At 36.2% G+C, this 13,268-nt stretch overlaps 1 long non-coding RNA gene across 3 annotated transcripts in view; it reads left to right on the top strand.

The window, feature by feature from the left end:
• LOC114154190 (uncharacterized) overlaps nucleotides 1–13,268 on the top strand; it is a 61,069-nt gene that overhangs the window by 1,705 nt on the left and 46,096 nt on the right. The window lies entirely within an intron of this gene.

Below are 13,268 nucleotides of genomic sequence, written 5' to 3'. Positions count from 1 at the left end.
TCAAGTCTCATGAGTCATAGGAACTTACTTCCTTTGCTCCTCTGCCATGTTGTCTGTATTAAGTGTTCCATCAAGGTGCCATCTCTGTAGTTCTAACTGGAAGCTCTGGCCTTCGTGTTCCACCATCTCTGTAGTTCTAACCTTCAGCCATCTCTGTAGTTCTCTACATCTCTGCCCGCCTCAGTGTTCTATTGCTATGGTAATTAATATAAAGAATATAATATAAATAGAAATATTTGAGACTTGCACACTTACATTCTCACCTAAAAACATTGTACAAAATCACATTGTGTCGTTTAAAGTGTAATATAACAAAATAATTTGCAGCTCTTTACCGCTATTGTCGCTCTGCCTGAACACCCGGTTGGGACCCGCAATGAATTATGGGATATGGTGGGCCGTGAAGGATACCCCAGACCCATCCTTGAAATCTGGGGAAAAGGAGGACACATTTTTAGGCCGCATGTGAAGGAGTTTTCGAATTCGGACAGGCCTTGTCACCTCGTTATGATGTAATCGGCCTACAAATCCGTCCTTCGAAGGATGCAGACCCTGAATTCGGACACAGCTATAGAGGGGCAGACAAAATTCTATCTCTGTTTTGAGTCTAAGTGGCACAAAACAGTGCCAGTTAGAATTTGGTTTGATTTGAATTTGGCTGGGTTTTTGCTAATTATGTTGCCATGGTTACTCGAAATGCCAACAAAAATAATAGCACCCCTCACTGGATGGAGCCACACGTTTTGTACGAGCCGCATTAACGGCAGTTATTTTGAGGTGTGGAGTAATAGGTGCCTTCCATGCATTGCTATGGCAGGCCCTAATTATAACAATTTAGTCTAAGCTTGTCAAGGATTTTAAATCTAAATATGGAGCCGTCACCTGCCTTTTGTTATGACCAAAAACAAGAGATCTCAAGTTTAACCTAATATCCATGTTGCATGCCGTACCGGCAGTCAGTTTCACAATGTGGTTTTTATCTGGGCTGTACTTCATCTGTTTACATTTGATTTCCACAGAGGTGGGCCGTTAGGCAGAACGTGGGTATGTCCTATTTTCCCCACTCTGATGCTGCTATTTATTCTCATACATTCCCTTGACTGGCATATTCAGGCTGCCTTATGTTGACTTGTCTTGTGGGCCTATCTTCTCAGGTCTTACAGAGCGAGTATCATATTTGCACATTGTTGAAAGAGAGGCACAGGATAAAAGTATATCAAAAGCTTGGCTTGCCTGCTAAAGATGGTACTCCTATTCCTGAGTGATTCATTTATTTATCTAGTTTGCCAATTGTTGGAAATAAGGCAGTGACAAACGTTTTCTGTTCCACCTGGCAATATAATTATCATTTAATCTTATTTGTGAAGAAACTTTCAAACACTGTGATTAAAATCCTCGGTTTTGTCTTGCAGCCATTATAGAAGAAACACAATTTGGTTTCTGAATATATTATAGTTTCTGAGAACAACTTTGGGTTATTCATCAGAGCGTTGCATTTGATATTTCTCTGAAATTAGTTATTGACCGAGCCAATTACAGACTGACATGAAACATATCCTCAAATTAAACTTGAACTATAAAATGTTCCCCTAAAGTTCCTGGGAAAGGCAACAGCAGGAAATCAAATGTTCAAACTTTTTTTTCCCAAGTGAACTGTATATTTATTTTAACAGGGTTTCTCTTTGTTTTTATCAGTGAACATAATAGTTTATGGGTTTGACCATTTTTGGTCCATCTCAGGGTGGCAAAGTCTATCCATATTTTTGAAAAGATACATGTCCCTGGATAACATTTTGGTAATATAGCCCTTCCAAAGTGATAGTTGAGTCATAGTTATAAACTCATGAAGTTAACAACCCCTTTGGACAAATTCTATTTTTTGAAATTGGTGCATGTCCGGTTTAGGCTCATGTAACCTTAAAAACCTGCTTATATCCTTCTCTTTCTGTGACTTTATAGCTTTCAGGTCTTGAAAAAGATAAATCCAGAGGGAGTTTCTTTACCATTGAATAAGTTGACTGTATTAACTCTTTCTCCTTGTTTGTCAGTACTAGTCTCTCGGCAACACAGCTATAGGACAATTAACAAAACCTTTCATATTTGAAGGCTTTCAGGAGCTGCTAGACATTTCTTTTCAGAAATATTTCAAGTTTTAAAGAAGTGAATTCTATGTTATGCGGTTTGTGGATACAATCAATTAAATATGTTTCACTTATTCTTACGTATTGCCACTGATATTGCATTAGACAAATCTTGCCTGGTTTTGGAGCTAATTTAAAATGCTAAAAAGTATTGGAATTACAGAAATAGTACATACTTTTGTCAGTGTGTTCAGTAAAATATTTTATTGCAAAATTCTACCTTACAAACAGTTTGACTGATATTGGTAAAAGTTTATTTTAATACTCATACATCTCAGTGTGATATTAGTTGTAAAGCTGTCTACTCATTCACTGTATAAAATATTTCTTGAACCAAAAGGCCTGCACAATCATTGGCAGTCAAAATCTACCATAATTAACTGGTGCAATTTGTTTTGGTTCGGATTTCACACAGGCCTGTTTTTCCCTCGATCATAACAATTCTGCTGAATCAATTGAATTCAAAAATACTTTATTCATCCCAAAGGGAAATTTAAATGTTGTTGTAACTCATTTAATTGAAGAGTGACTGTAGATGGTGTTGGCTGTGGGCAGAAAAGCACTCCTGTAGCGATCTGTATTGCAGAGATTTTGAAGAAGCCTCCAACTAAATACAGTTTTTCAATGACAGCCTCTTGAAGAGGATGGTCAGGGTTGCCCATAATTTTCTTACATTGATGTAAAATCCTTCTCTGCACCATCATCTTCAGAGTTTCCATGTAATCTTGTGGAAACATTCCCCACTACAAAAACATTATTCTGATCACTTACCTAATCAGTGTGTCTCTTAAAGCTTTGCCAGAAGTCACTTGTGGCTTAATAGTTTGTGAAGAAACTACCAGTGCGCGGACTATTGTGATGTCCTTAAATTATGTTGGTCCGCATTATTGGTTAAGACTCCAAAGACTGCACTTATTATTGTCCAATCATATTTAGTTGTCGTCTTTGGATATAGTGCATAATTTCTGGTGATGATAAAACATAATTACAATGGTTTTAGTAGTCTAATTTGGTCACATCAAATCAATACAAGACAATTTAAGTTTTATTATTTTTCATAATTAAGTAAATGGTGCTTTATTCAATCATATAAATAAAAGAAACACGAATCTCTTGTGTAGTAGGGATTTTTTAAATGGCTTTCCTTCACTGCTTGCTTTCCTTCATTTTTGCTTCTCTTAAGTGCCATATTTAAGCTTGTCTTGCCTGATCTAGTTATGTGACATGTCAGCTCATTAGCACTAGATGTGCACACACCTAAATCTAATGCAGCCTACAGAATGAACAAAAATCACATACCTGAATAATTTCTCTCTTTCTGGCTGCAGTGATGTAGTTTTTTTAGTCTCAATCCACTGGTGTTGACTGGAATAATGGCAGAGGGATAGGTTGTACTGCAGATGCAGGCATGATGACGCTAACTGGTATGAGTGAGCTGAGCCGTCTGTTTGCTTAGCAATTACTCTTGTGGCGAGTGATGCAGCACTTCAGAGGGTTTCTGCAAAATATATCCAGCGTTTGAAAATTCTTTTTATGTAATCTCAGATTCTATGATAGTCCAGATTTTTTGATGAAAGATAACCGTTCTAGTATTTACTTTTCCTCTTCATAAATGCTTTTTATATCTTTTATTGTCCGTGCAGTTTGCATGTATAGATTCGTCATTCAGGTACAGCTCTTAAAGAAAAAACAACCCATGCACTATTAAAAACAACTTCTCTCAAAACCAACTGATAAAAATAACCCCCCCAAAATGGAGGGACTCAGGAGAACAGTGATGACCTGACCTTATATCTGACTGAAAAACTGACCATGACATCATAATTTATTGGTGACAAAGTAAAAAGTGAGTTTGATTGTATTTTACAGAATGGTCTGTGTGACATGCCAAAGTGTGCATGTTATGCTTCAAAGATGAATAGACAGCTATTGATTAGAGAGTAATCCATTACGCAGCACATCATGTCCACTTATCTTCCAAGAAGTGCATTGTAAGTCACAAAGTTCACCTGAGCAATATTAACCCTTCAACTCCATCAGGAAGCCTACAATTTGATAAAGTCAGCTTCAAAAGATCTGTTGCCAGAGGTTGACAAAAATATCAATACCAAACACTGCTGTTCTCTCTGAGGGCTGCTCTTGTCAGCAGGCAACACTGAAATAAAAGACGACCACAGCTGATATACAGGTGCTGCTGTGAGCAAAGATATTTGTATTCTGAGTACTTTATTGCAATCTGTATTTCAAATTCCTTCATTTTTTTTGTAGAAAATCAGTAAAGTGACCTTTCTATTTACCACAGCATCAGGACAAATATATGTTAACCTCTCTGAGACAGAATCCATTTCAAGTAAGTGCAGTTCCATCTTTTTGAAATAAAAAAACAAAACATCAGTGCTGCTGCCATCACCGGTTAACACTGAAAGTAAATAATAGTTTTAGTTCTGAGCATAGCACGCAATATTACAATATATAACAAAGAAACATGAAAAACTGTGAATAAACACACGTTCATTAAACACAAATTACTGGGTATTAAATAGTTGAACCCACCTCTTCCCAGTGTATATAACAGAAAAGGTATGTAGCCATGGTTTGTTAATTAAGCTTATCAAACTAGTATGATCCAGGCAGTACAGACATACACTCCTGATGCTGTAACAACATAAAATTATTTTCCTTCTTCAGTTAAAATAAAGAATTTTTTTAAACTAAAGCAACACTGTAAAAACCCAAGTTGGATATTCTGACTGCAGATTTGTTCCTGGTAGAGCTGAATACAACTTTTTTCTGACAGTGGATAAAAACCTCTATCCATCCCTGGTCTAAGAGATTAGCACCTTTCCCTATGTTATCTTCTTTCTTGGCACTGGAGATTGAAGGTCAAACTTAAGTAATTTATTTGTAACAAATATTTCATTGCCACATCAACACACATTGTGCATAGTTTGATTTCTTCTGATGTGTTACACCAGGCAATATTGTTCATCTGTCTTAGTACACATTACAAAATAACAAACGTAGAATATTACCAGTAAACATATTTTACTGTGACAGCAGCCTTTGTATCAGGTTTGGCACAAATTATGTTTGCACAATTGTTAATTTGTTTAAGTGACTGTGAAAAACAAGATTGTCTATCACTTAACTAATTTCACACAGCTTTTATGGGCTGACTAATTTCCAAGAACAGGCACACATAAAAAGCTTTTGTGACGACTGATGAGTTACTGGCTTTTGAAGAAAAAAGAACAGAAACAGGTTTTGCTCAATTACAGGAAATTAGTAGTATTTTAGTAGTTAAAGTACAACAGTATATATAAATAATGTTTCTATATAAACTACAGCTATAACATCATTACTACATATTTGCCACATGAGAAAAAGTTGTGTCGACCCTTGCTATTTCTTTAACCCCATGAAAATGGTTTCCTGATATGTTGTTGACATTTTTCCCAGTTCATCTATTTTACACAGTCTTGTTCATTTTTGGAGATAAGCAAATTGAAATTGATTTCAGGATATTTTGTGCCTGTGTGACAGACTTTTGTGGTCCTGAGGCAAATTGCCTCTCCATTTAAAACTTAAAAAAAGTCAGTGTGTGTGTTAGTGCATTTGTGTGCACTAAAAAATTGCAAATATTATAGTCAATATAACTAATTCTGATTGTTTGCTACCTCACTTATTAAATTACTTTAAAATGTTGTCCTCTGTTAATAGCTTTTAAGTAATTAACCTTGAAACTAACGACCTCGATGTTCTGGTTCAGGTACAGAACAACTTATTGCTAAATTGAACTAGTAATTTTAGTAAGATTATGTTTTACATGGACATAAAAACTACTTGTGTAATTAGGTGATTAAGTTAGTTTTTCTCAGTCGTTTTGTTACGTTTCTCAGAACAGTCTTTTTATTCTCAAAACTACTTGTTCAACCTTCCAATTATTGTGGCACTTGAACACAACAAAAGCTCCTTCTCATTCATGTGAACAGACTGAAAATGCTTTGGTACATTCATGCAAGTACTTATGTAAAATTATCTGCTTCCCCCTCCATTTTCAATTGCTTATGTCATGTCGATAAAAGTTTACACAGGTTTCTGTTGAATACTTTCGACCTCCACAACATTTAATCATTTAAATTCATCAGTTTTAAGTCTCCACATGCAAAATGCTTGAAAAAGTTCTGATAATATGTCAATGATATTTCTATACATCTCCATTTCAAAGACATCCTATAAAAACTTAGTGTTGTAAACATGCAAAATGTGGAAAAACAAAAATAAGGGCGGAAGACTCTATCCTCTTTAAATTTAACATCGATTACCAGTGACCTTTTACGTTTCAGCTCATCTTGTCTTCTTATTTCAGCTTGAGCGATTTGTCAGGTACAGCAACATGATTTCACCACACCTACATGCCTGTCAGATAGGATAATGCATGGGTCTTATCAAGCTTTCATCTACAACAACATGGTGTTGCTTCACATATCAAAACACCTTGACTTTGATTTGGCCTTTCTGTGAGCCTGGAATAACCTGCATGAATAAGATATTTTAAATCATAATAGTAGGAAAACAAACTTTTAGTTCTTAACAAACAAAAGGGCTGTTGTGCTATGAATTTCAAATATGTGCTTGAAAGAATGTTTGTAACTGAAAAAAATAACATCTCTGTCAGGGAAAACCTCTTACCATTGTAGCCTTAATGTTTCTGGCCAGGCTTTGCCTCAGAAAAGATAGCTCAGCATGTAATATAACATCTTAGCATTGTGATGTTTTATTACACTGCTGATAGAGTTTGGGGAAGTGCTGCCAACTGCATCTGATATTTAGGAAAGTATTAAGTGTGGTAATAACCCTCTCTTGTTGCAATAGCCCTTTGCCCCTTTTTTCATTGTTTAATTGGTTCCTTTGGGATAATTGGTAATCATTAAGAGATAATCAACTGGGCTTTTATCCCTTGTCATGATGCATTGCACCAAACATCCAAACATTAAGTGGTGCATTATTAGCTGAGTGGTCAGGATAGTGGTGGCTTTCATACTAGGAAATTACCTAAGTATGATTCTGTCCTGATCAAGAGCCTCTCCTTTAATGAAAATATTTATGCTCAAACTTTAAACCATAGTAAACATTGCACACATGTTCCTACTCTGCGTCAAGTATTCTAGTAATTATAGAATTTGTAAATAGCTGTAAAAGGAAGTCTAGTTGAATGTAATTCTGAGAGTGTTGTGCTGTAGTCTTGTCTGGTTTTGCAGTTGACATGACTGTTAAAGCCTCACTATCTTTACATTGTATTTTTTTTGTTTGTTTGTTTTGTTTTTGGTAATAAACATATAGGTTACTCCCAGATGTCTAAAAAGTTTGACAACATTTTTACAAAGTTTAAGAAAGCTTGCTGATAAAAAGGATTATCAGAAGCCAAGGCAGAAAACCATTTTGAAAAAGCTCATATAGCAGATGCCCTGAGAGGTTTAATAAAGCCTCGATGCAAGTGGCAGGCAAAACACACCCATTGACTTCCCCTTGGGATGAACTGAGTTTTCAAGTTTATGTACACATGCTTATCAGCTGTGAAAAAACCTTTAGTAGCATGGTAAACACCCTTTTTCTGATATTTCAAAGAACAGTGAGCAAATATTGTTGCCTTTTCACTCCTGTAGTAGAGGTGAGCCAAACAAAGTCCTCCCTAGAACATGCACATCATGTGTGCACATGTATTAATAATTCAGACTTCCTGCAAAATGTCAGTTCACTAAGAGTTCAAACTTAGCACAACTCTTGCATTAGCTGTGAAAACACTCTGTTGCTGTAGAATTTCAGCCATTTTTATGAACTTAAAAATCAGCAATTATATGTAAATTACTTTAAATATAAGTCTTGAGTATTGAAAAATATGCAGAAGTTCAGAAAAGGTCATATCAGTATTTTAGCCTATCACTTCAATAAACAATGAATCACATTTTCCATACACATTAAGTTGGTGGAACTGGCACAAAACCCTTAGAGTACCACTTTAAATATGGTACTTAATAGCTATATAGCAGTATATAGCAATGGTGGTGTAGACATTCACGTATTCTAAAATAGCTTTAGCTGTGGGTGCACAGTTTTGCATTGTTTTAGGGGGGCATTAAAAAAAAAAAGACCTTGCGCTCTTCCAATCATTACATTACCACAAGAGCATTTAATAAGGGCAAAATAACAGCCATTTATATCTGTGATTATACAGAATGGTGAATATCTTTCTGTATTTTGCTTATGAGAGCTATATTACAAGATAATGGTATTATTTTAAATCACATGCAGTAGACAATGTTCTTAACTTTATTCAGAGTAACATTTTCCTCTTGCATACAGCCCACATCATAATACATAGTCCTTGATGCCAAAATAGAAAACTGTTACTTTTCAGTATGATTAAACCTCTCATAACCCCAACAAATTGTAAATGTATAGAATGACCTTAAAATGTAATTTATGTTATGAAGAGCATATGCAAGAAAAGTCCCTGCTTATGGGATGAAATAACTCATTTATGTCTATGCATTACGGAGTCATTAATATTGTGATGTGAGGATGAAGGTGGAGGTTAATGTGAAGCAAAATGTCCACATCAATATCTGCCAGGATGAAATGAGTAAAGAGCAAAGTATCTCCCCCTGTGCACTGGATCATATAAGGTCTCATTATATAGTAATTCATTCCATAAGCTGGCCAGAGAAAATAGAAAAATACAAAAGGGATCAGTTCAAGGTTCTCAGCTTGGAGGCGAATGCTACAATTCTTAGTTTAGAGCATTCAAAGGTTCTTTTTCAACAGTGCTCTGTTTTTACTCCCATCTTTCAGAATTGTTTTGACAATATATTTTGGTTAATTATCCAACTCTTTTGGGGGCACTAGAGCTTTGAAATATCTTTTCCATATGGTCAGCTAAAACTTTAATATGAAAAATGTCATGATAACGTGACATAAATGTCATGGAAAAGTAACATACACGTTAACCATAGTAGGGTCGGAACGATTTATTGAATGACTCGAGAGCCGCGATTATTAAAAATTCCTCAAGGCTTGAAACTTTGTTAAATAATTTTTTACTGTTTAGCATGCAATTATTCATATTCCGGATGAATAATTGTTTGTGTTGTGCAACGTTATCACTTCTGACAAAGAGTTATTGACGACCGCTAAGTCCTATTAGCTCAACAAACGTCCTTTTTTCCCGGACATGTCCACTTTTCATATTCTATCTGGGGCATCCGGGCGATTTAATTTCTTGATTAAAATGTACAGGTTTTCATGATTTCTGGTGGGAGCAAAAAGTGATCCTTAGATTGACTGGTGCGATGCATGTAACACGATATCTTTTCTTTCTAGTAGGTGGTTCGGTGTAAATGGTGGCAGAGTGAGTGGCATGTGTATTTATAGAGGTAGTGTGGAGACACATTTAGATAGAAGGAACACAACAGGCTGCGCTGTAGATGATGTTATTGGTGTCAAAGTTCGACTCAAGTCTTTGGACTTGAGTCGAACTTTGCATAATTTCACCAAGTCAATTCTTGAGGCATTTGTAACCAGAGTATGACTCATTTCTAAGTCACATGACTTGAGTCTACACCTCTGCATCACAGTGGCTACCTGTATTTTTTTTAATTGGTCTTTGCACCCAGTACTAAATTAGAAATTAGAAAGTATTTGCACATAACAGTTTTGCAAATGATGTGTACAACAGAGGTTGTGTTTAACCTAGGGGGACCATTCCAGTGATCTGCAAAGTTGCAGTAATGTTATGATCTCTAAGCCACTGCCTGGAGCAATTCTATATCTTGATCTCTTCTTGATCTTGTGGTTTTCAGAAGACCGCAGGGCCTGTGGCAAATTGTGTATGTGTGGTTATGTATTTTTTAAAGCACACCAGTGAATCTAAGGACAACGCTATAGGTGCCACCCTTGCCACTGAAAGAGATCTTACATGTTCATACAGTCAGCATAAAAACTGTAGAAACGCAGACAAGTGGGTGTGCCCTTAAGAGCCAGAGGGAATGAAGAAATCTGAATCCATTCAATAAATATGAAAGAGATAACACATTCGTGGTGCTGCAGCTAAAATGCAAGCAAAGCAGGAGCTGTCTGATCCTGCCAGCTCTCCCGAGATCACAAAGACCTATTGGTGGTCCGAGCTTTAATGTGGAGTATAAGAAGATGGGAGGGCATTCGATTGCCTCAGGGTATCAAGGTGGCATGTGGGAAAGCAGGTGGAAGGAAGTGGACTTTTTTCTTTTTAGGATCAGCGACACTAAACATTTATTCAAAAAATATACTGCCCTGACAGCTTTCAGTGATTCTTTTGTTTTAATTCCATTGAAGCTGGCAACAGTGAGTTTCCAGCTTATAACAGAAAACGATTGTGATGTACACTGAAAGCTAATTCTCAATCTGGATTTATTTTAGCTTAGCCTAGACATTTCTGCATAGCAGAGGGCCTGTTGACTTTTCATTATTCAGTTAATAAAAAAGAAATAGTGATTTTCCTTCCTATCATCTCTTTTCCATCAACCTTTGACTCTTGGAAAAACGTAACACAAAATATGCTATTTTCTGTCCAAATAATGGAAATTAAGTTCATGAGGTCAGAAATAAATATGCATAATACATATGCAAACAATGAAATGTATCTAGCCGCCCATGTTAGATAAACTTTGTCTGGGAACAGACTCACAGAAAGCAACTATAAGCTGATTATTACTATCAATACGCCAGCATAAAGATTAACATGAAAGAATTAAATCTCAACCTATTTAATATATAATATAATATATAATCATGATTTATTCAAGGAATGCTGACTTTACTATGCTTTTCAAAGTGAGACCATGACTGATCATTTCCTTTCAGTTTTTTACTTATAGGGACAGTATTATGTATTTTCCAGGCACATAGTGCCATTTTATAGTACAATCAAGTTCATGTGTGTATATATATATATATATATATATATATATATATATATATACATAGCAAATGTACTGTAACTTAAAATAAGTATATCTTGAAATTGAGCCTCCTGCTCTTTTTGCACTACGCCTTCAGCAAGTCATCACAATAAAATTCCTCCATTAGGCCGGATACAGCCATTCTTAGTAACGCTGGACTGAAAAGTCGTTTGTATGATAAGTTCAACCGATGCACTGGACAGCCAGGTGTTTGCTTATTGCTGTTGCTGCTAGTCTGGTCCAAAGAGACGGTGTTGTTCTCATAAATGATGACGATAATAAAATTAGTATGGAGCAGCCGCTGCCAAGGCTTTTTCAAACAACTAACTCCTCTTGTTGGTTGACAATGTCGATTGGGAGATATTCAGAATATTACATAAATATGATGAGGTCAGATTATTTAGGCCTTTAAAATGAGTCAGTATACCTTAAAGTCAATTCTTATATGGTTTGGGAGCAACTGTAGAGAATTCAGAATTGGAGTCATGTATCCATGCTTTTTAGTACTTGTAAAAAGGAGCTGGCAATGTAGAGGTGACTGAGCTAAGCTGACATACATGATATTACAATAATCCAAACAAGAAATGTAAAATGAAGAATCACCTTTCAATGACTGTGATTGGGAGCCACAGTTTTACTTTTGTAAAAAGCTTGCTATAACAACCCCAAACCTCTGTTTTTTTCTAGTTTCAGGCATAGTCCACACATAGCCCGATCTTTTTAAAACAATGTTTCAGAGATATTAGTTTTCATGACATGATCTCATCCACACCTGATTGGTTTAAGAAAAGTGTTCATCCAGAGTACCCGGAGAGAACCTACGCATGCACAGAGAGAACATACACATTTCATGCAGAAAGACTGTGACCCTACAACATTCTTGCTGCAAGGCAACAGTGCTACCAGCTGCACCATTGTGCAGAACGCAGTGTTAGAATATGAAGTTAACAAAACCCAAGACAATGTCGACTGGGAATCATATTAAATCAAGTATTTGGACGCATGTGGAGTTTGAATGGCATTCTGCATTGACTGCGAGGGATAGATGGTGTGAAACAGCTGACCTCCAAGTGATCTTTCTCTTTTGCAACTCAACGTATCGGAGCAGTTGGGCTTATAACAAACAAATGCATGAACAATCGTAAAAATAAGCACCTCTCTTTTCGCCACTGAATGGCCAAACAATAACAGTGGTCACATATGTGATGTCAGCGCCGCATGATTTGTTGCACATTGTCATGCGTTTACCTCTAAATCTCTGGTGTCCAATGTCCACACACAAGTTCTGTTCGCCCAGAGTATTTTTTTTCCTTACAGGTAATGAAAACACAATGCTTAAGATTAGAATATTACATCAGCGCAAAAACTAAAATGTTTTGTATGTAGAAATGTTGGCTTATCTGCCTAAAGTTATTTTTAATTTCAGAAATGAGCACCACATACTAATTTATTAACTATGACTCTTTTGTCAAATTTCCTGAACACCACTGCAGACACTTTTGTTAATATTTCTGATTTGTGAAGACTGATTTCCATTTGGAAACACACAGCACCAAACTAAATTCAGAGCTGCAGGGGAAGTTGTATCTTTGATCTAAGACTAGAATCTTTGATCATGCAACACAGTGGCAGTGTTTCTACTGAGTTGTGTCTTTTCCTTAGAAATTCCTCTTATACTAGCACACTTCTTCATGTACATACACACAAATGCTAAATTTTTAAGCCACCACAGATGCAAGAGAGGACATGACATTTCCTCTGCAAGTATTTGAATTTGTTCCTCATATTGGCTGGTGACAAAATCCCCAAGATGCTTGTGGTTAACTGCAAACAGAAGAAATCACACTGAAAAGGTTGTGGAAAAACAAAGTGTAAAGAAATGGGACAGGAGTGGGAGTCTGAGAGAGATAGGAAAAAATGGGAAGATTTATCAAACAAAAGTTCACCTTAAAGAAACTTGTGACAAAAAAACAACAACAAAAAAACATTCCTAGCCTGAAGTGGTTTTTCAATTAAAGGATCCTTTTACTTGTGATGGACTGGCAACCAATGTGTACCCGTCTTGCCCTATAACTACTGGAGACAGGCCCCAGCTGCCCCATTATCCTCACAACACAATCACTTGTGCTGA

This window comes from Xiphophorus couchianus, chromosome 12 (assembly GCF_001444195.1).
Source record: "Xiphophorus couchianus chromosome 12, X_couchianus-1.0, whole genome shotgun sequence".
Lineage (NCBI taxonomy): Eukaryota > Metazoa > Chordata > Actinopteri > Cyprinodontiformes > Poeciliidae > Xiphophorus > Xiphophorus couchianus.
Note: the sequence above shows the minus strand (reverse complement) of the source record. Positions and strands in the feature narration are given on the sequence as shown.